The sequence below is a fragment of the Bos taurus genome, chromosome 15 (genome assembly GCF_002263795.3).
Source record: "Bos taurus isolate L1 Dominette 01449 registration number 42190680 breed Hereford chromosome 15, ARS-UCD2.0, whole genome shotgun sequence".
NCBI lineage: Eukaryota > Metazoa > Chordata > Mammalia > Artiodactyla > Bovidae > Bos > Bos taurus.
Genome location: NC_037342.1, coordinates 53,208,326 through 53,215,084, shown reverse-complemented (window position 1 = coordinate 53,215,084; position 6,759 = coordinate 53,208,326). Strand labels below are relative to the sequence as shown.

Below are 6,759 nucleotides of genomic sequence, written 5' to 3'. Positions count from 1 at the left end.
CAACGCTGGGAGATAGCTAAGAACAGAGAAGCCTGGTGTGCTGAAGTTCATGGGGTCAAAAAAATTGGACACGACTTACTGACTGAACAACCACCACCATAACAAAGATGTACTATGTATAGCACAAGGAACTCTGCTCAATAGTCTGTAATAACCTAAATGGGAAAAGAATTTGAAAAAGAATAGGTACAAGTATATGTATAACTGAATCACTCTGCTGTACACCTGAAACTAACTCAACAGTGTCAATCAACTATCAGATCAGATCAGATCAGTTGCTTAGTCGTGTCCGACTCTTTGAGACCCCATGAATCGCAGCATGCCAGGCCTCCCTGTCCATCACTAACTCCTGGAGTTCACTGAGACTCACTTCCATCGAGTCAGTGATGCCATCCAGCCATCTCATCCTCTGTCGTCCCCTTCTCCTCCTGCCCCCAATCCCTTCCAGCATCAGAGTCTTTTCCAATGAGTCAGCTCTTCGCATGAGGTGGCCAAAGTACTGGAGTTTCAGCTTTAGCATCATTCCTTCCAAAGAAATCCCAGGGCTAATCTCCTTCAGAATGGACTGGTTGGATCTCCTCGCAGTCCAAGGGACTCTCAAGAGTCTTCTCCAACACCACAGTTCAAAAGCATCAATTCTTTGGCGCTCAGCCTTCTTCACAGTCCAACTCTCACATCCATACATGACCACAGGAAAAACCATAGCCTTGACTAGACGAACCTTTGTTGGCAAAGGAATGTCTCTGCTTTTGAATATGCTATCTAGGTTGGTCATAACTTTCCTTCCAAGGAGTAAGCGTCTTTTAATTTCATGGCTGTAGTCCAATATAAATTAAAAGGAAAACATGATAATAAATTCTACTGGAAATAAATTCTGCAATAAATTCTACTGGAAACTTATGAAAGCAAAATTCATGCATTTGAAGTGTACAGTTTGTAGTTTTTAGTGTATTCACAAAGTTGTGCAGCCATCACCATAAGCACTTTTTAAAATTTATATTGGCTATGCTGGGTTTTCATTGTGGCCCACAGGTTCTTCCTTGCTGCATGTGGGGTTTCTGTTTTGACGAGTGGGGCTACTCTCTAGTTGTGATGCGAGAGCATTTCGTTGCAGTAGCTCCTCTAGTTGCAGTTGCATGGGCTTTAGGGCTTCAGTAGTTGCACCGTGGCCTCAGTAGCTGTGGCACATGGGCTTACTTACCCCATGGCATGTGGAATCTTAATTCTCCAATCAGGGATCAAACACATATCCCCTTCATTGGCACGAAGATTCCTGACCACTGGACCACCAGGGAAGTCCCACCATAAACAGTTTTAGAACATTTTCATCACCTCCAGAAGAATCTTTGTATCCATTGACTATCATCACCCAATTCCCCTACCCTCTCCAATCCTTAAGCACCCACTTATCTGCTTCCTGTCTCTATGTATTTGCCTATTCTTGACAGTTGATATAAATGGAGTCATATGTGGTCTTTTGTGACTGGCTTCTTTCACTTAGCATAGTGCTTTGTAGATTGATCTTCTTTGTGGCATGTATGAGGACTTCTTTCCTTTTTATGATTGAATAATACTCTATTATATGGATGTATCACACTTTGTTTATTCATTCATAAGGTTATAAACATTTGACTTTTATGAATCATGCATAACATATAGTATTTTCATTATCATTTAGTTGAGATTATTTTAAAATTTCCCTTGTGATTTCTTCATGGAAGAAAGTATACACTAATTAGTTATTAGTGTATTAGTTTATTTCCAAACATTTTGTGTCTTTCTAGATATCTTGTTTATAAATCTCTTTTTCAGCTTCACTGAGGGTAGAAAATATATTTTGTGTTTCAAATCACTGACATTTGTTCAGGGTTGCCTGATAGACCAGTATTTATTTTCAGTTAGAGGATAACTAGATTCTGGATTCATCTAGAATTATTCTCATCCTTGTGTTGAAATCTTAAATCATTATGAAGAAAACTGTCTTCTAAAATGCTTCCTAGTAATTGTTTATACTCACTGATCATACTTTCTGTCCGTATTAATAACCACCCTGTGATATAGGAGTTATTAGTATACTTATTTTACAAATGAAACTGGGGCACAGAAAGATTAAGTAAACTGTGTAGGTTACATAGCTGGTAAAAAAGTGGGCTAGAGAATAGGCAAATCCATAGAGATAGAAAGTAGATTAATGGTTGCTAGGACTAGGGTTTTGTGGAGTGACTGCTAATGGGTATGGAATTTCTCTTTTGGAGGATGAAAATGTTCTGGAATTAGTGGTGATGGTTGTACAACTTTGCGAATATATTAAAAACTATTGAAGTTTGTACTTTAGAGGGGTGAATTTTATGATATGTGAATTGTATTTCAATTTCTTTTAAAAAGACAGAACTGGAATGCCAACTCAGAAATTATTTCCCCTAAACTGCTTATTCACTCACTCAGACTTTTGAGGTTGCCATAGGTTCAATATTAGAAGTAAAATCTCATCAGCCTGTAATTTAAGAGTTATATCCTATATATGGCTTATTGCAAATGCTCTTTTCTGATTTGTTTTTGAAGAATTCAGGTACTTCTATAGAAATGGAGTTGTATATTTAATTCTTTTTAGAGGTATTCCAGATAAGATTGGAAAATTAAATGAAGCTCCACAAGTAAGCTCTCTAATATAGGGTAGTTCATAATGCTTGTTAAGGTCATGAGATGCCATCTTCTCTCTCTCCTAGCTAATCTGTTTTCCACCTCAGCTTTAAAGGTTTTCTCTCAGGTTTTTCCTGGTCTTCCAGCCTCATTGTGTAAGACTACTCCCACCCACAACATTCTGTACATACTTCTACTTTTTAATCACACTGCAATAGTTTTTTCTGTCTTCCCTACTTAATTTGAACAGGGACACCATTTGAATTAGATTTCATACCTAAATTGTTCTTCAGTGATTGTTATAGTAAAATAGGAATCCCAATAAGAACTTATCAATGCTTAGTCTTTAGTGAACTACAAGAGAGTATAAATAATGCTTTGCTGATGGTCTGATTTCAGACACATTGTTATAAATGTTGGAATTGGGCTAGAATGTCTGTTTCTGGAGGTGGCATTGAGGCAGCATTTTGAATGCCATTGTAGTCTTTTTAGAGATTACTTGAAAATACATGTATCAGAATGGGACATTTGAATATTACATTTTTTGTTGTTCAGTCACCCGGTCATTTCTGACTCTTTGCAACCCCATGGACTGCAGCATGCCAGGTCTCTCTGTATCCCTCACCATCTCCCAAAGTTTGCCCAAGTTCATGTCCATTGCATCGGTGATGGCATCCAGCCATCTCATCCTCTGACGACTTCTTCTGTCCTCAGTCTTTCCCAGCATCAGGGACTTTTCCATTTAGTCAGGTGTTTGCATAAGATGACCAAAATACTGGGAGTTTCAGCTTCAGCATTAATCCTTCCAACGAGTATGCAGGCTTGATTTCCCTTAAGATTGACAGGTTTGGTCTTGCCGTCCAAGGGACTTTCAGAAGTCTTCTCCATCACCACAGTTCAAAGGTATCAGTTCTTCAGCACTCGGCCGTCTCTACTGTCCAGCTTTCACAACTGTATTTGGCCACTGGGAAGACCATAGCCTTGACCATACGGACCTTTATCGGCAGAGTAATGTCTCTGCTTTTCAACACACTATCTAGGTTTGTCATAGCTTTCCTGCCAAGAAACAAACGTCTTCCAATTTAATGGCTGCAGTCACCATCTGCAGTGATTTTAGAGCCCAAGAAGAGGAAATCTGTCACTACTTCCACCTTTTCCCCTCTATTTGCCATGAAGTAATGGGGCCATGTTTTTTTTCATATTTAGTTTTAAGCTGGCTGTTTCACTCTTCCTCCTTCACCCTCGACAAGAGGCTGTTTAGTTCCTCTTCACTTACTGCCGTAAGAGTGGTATCATCCACATATCTGAGGTTGTTCATGTTTCTCCCGCCTGTCTTGATTCCAGCTTGTAACTCACCCAGCCTGGCATTTCTCATAATGTCCTCAGCATGTAGATTAAACAAGCAGGGCGACAGCAGTCAGCCCTGTTGTACTCCTTTTTTGATCTTGAACCAGTCAGTTGTTCCATACAGGGTTCTAACTGTTGCTTCTTGACCTGCCTACAGGTTTCTTAGGAGACAGGTAAGACGGTCTGGTATTCCCATCTCTTTAAGAGCTTTCCACAGTTTATTATGATCCACACAGTCAAAGGGTTTGATGAAGTCAGTGAAACAGAGGTAGGTGTTTTTCTGGAATTCTCTAGCTTTCTCTGTGATCCAACGAATGTTGCAATTTGATCTCTGGTTCCTCTTCCTTTTCTAAACCAAGCTTGGACATCTGGAAGTTCTTGGTTCGCATAATGCTGAAGCCTAGCATGCAAGCCTAGCATGGGAGATGAGTGCAATTGTCCCATGGTTAGAAAAAAAGTTTTTGTTTCTTCCTGGGGGTCTCTGATTGCATTTCAGTCTTAATTGCATAACAGTACCAATTTTAGTTTCTTAAAACGCTGATATTTGCTACTTAAGAAAAAATTAGTGTATTTAACTACCTTGACCTCCAGTATTTTACAGTTGTCTTATTGCCATTTAATTTTACTCTGAGAGGGCTTCTCTCCTTTAGTTGTTTATTCTCCTCTAACTTAGATTTTTACTATTAGAAATTGTTTTGCTGTTATAAGTTTTAATTATTGTAGATGTAATCTTTTTTGTTTGTGAATAATTAATACATATGTTTGCTTTACCAAAATTAGGGTAATAAAATTATACAGATTCTTCTTTTACAACTTTATTTTACCCATTTCCTCTGTCACTAAGATTTCTATAGCAGAAATTTGAATTAGATACATAGCACTGTGGACCTTAGGAAGATGTTATAATTGATATAACCGTGGATAGCCCTGTTGTAATAGCAGGCTCTTTCTAAATTTTACTCTTAAAATAGTGGTACCTATGCTATTTTAGGCATAGTCTTATACCTAAATGTTTTTGTATATGTCTGGTTATTTTCTTACTTGTTTAGATCAAACTGCATGCTGGATTGAACTACACATTTTGTTTTTTAATTAAAATATTTGGCTGTGCTGGATCTTCATTACTGCGCTCAGGCTTTCTCTTGCTGAGGTGAGCAGAAGCTTCTTTCTAGTTGTGGTGGGTGGGCTTCTCATTTCAGTGGCTTCTCTTGTTGCAGAGCATATGCTTTAAAGAGTGTGAGGGCTTCAGTAGTGGCTCAGGAGCTTAGTTGCCCTGCAACATGTGGAATCTTCCTGGAACAGGGATCAAACCCATGTCCCCTTCATTGGCAGTAGGATTCTTAACCACTGGACCACCAGGGAAGTCTGAGCTGCATATTTGATAAATACAGCAAAGTGGCTCTATAGAAAAGGTTGTCCTTATATTATTCCCAACTGTGCAAAATTTTGTTAGCTTTGCTAATACTGGAATTTGAAATAAAATACCCCAGATGCTTCTCCCATTTTAAATGAATGTACTTAGGTGACCTAACACTGTTGTTCAGTTACTCAGTCGTGTCCAACTCTTTGTGATCCCATGGACTGCAACACACCAGGCTCCTCTGTTCTCCACTATCACCTGGAGTTTGTTCAGATTCATGTCCATTGAGTCAGTGATGCTATCTAACCATCTCATCCTCTGCTGCCCCCTTCTCCTTTTGCCTTCAGTCTTTCCCAGCATCAAGGTCTTTTCCAATGAGTGGCCAGAGTATGGGAGCTTCAGCATCAGTCTTTACAATGAATATTCAGGATTGATTTCCTTTAGGATTGGCTGGTTTGATCTCTTTGCTGTCCAAGGGACTCTCGTGTCTTTCTCCAGCTCCACAATTCAAAAGCATCAATCCTTTGGTGCTCAGCCTTCTTTAGGGTCCAACTCTCACATCCATACATGACCACTGGAAAAACTATTATATTATATATTATTATACAGAGCTTTGTCAACAAAGTGATGTCTCTGCTTTTTAATACTGTCTAGCTTTGTCATAGCTTGCCTTCCAGGGACAGAGTGTCTTAATTTCATGGCTGCAGTCACCATTCTCAATGATTTTGGAGCCTAAGAAAAGAAAATCTGTCACTACTTCTACTTTTTCTCTATTTGCCATAAAGTGATGAAACTGGATGCCATGATCTTAGTTTTTTGACTGTTGAGTTTCAAGTCAGCTTTTTCACTCTCCTCTTTCACACTCATCAAGGGGCTTTTTAGTTTCTCTTTACTGTATGCCGTAACCTAACCCTAACCCTAAGAGTGGGATCATCTGCATATCTGAGGTTGTTGATATTTCTCCCAGAAATCTTGATTCCAGCTTGTAATTCAGCTTGACATTTTGCATGGTGTACTCTGCATATAAGTTAAATAAGCAAGGTGACAGTATATAGCCCTGTTGCACTCCTTTCCCAATTTTGAATCAGTCATTTGCCATGTCTGGTTCTAATTGTTGCTTTTTGACTCGCATACAGGTTTCTCAGGAAACATCATAAGGTGATCTGGTACTCCCATCTCTTTTAAGAATTTTCCACAGTTTGTTGTGATCCACATAGTCAAAGGCTTTAGCGTACTCAGTGATGCAGAAGGAGATGTTTTTCTGGAATTCCTTTGCATTCTTTATGATCCAGTGAATGTTGGCAATTTGATCTCTGGTTCCTCTGCTTTATCTAAACCAACTTGTACATCTAGAAGTTCTTGGTTCACTACCCCATACTATTTGGGATTTATAGCCTTTGTAATGTTACTGT

At 39.0% G+C, this 6,759-nt stretch overlaps 1 protein-coding gene across 2 annotated transcripts in view; it reads left to right on the top strand.

Moving 5' to 3' along the window:
• Positions 1 to 6,759, top strand: part of RAB6A (RAB6A, member RAS oncogene family) — a 90,842-nt gene that overhangs the window by 26,389 nt on the left and 57,694 nt on the right. The window lies entirely within an intron of this gene.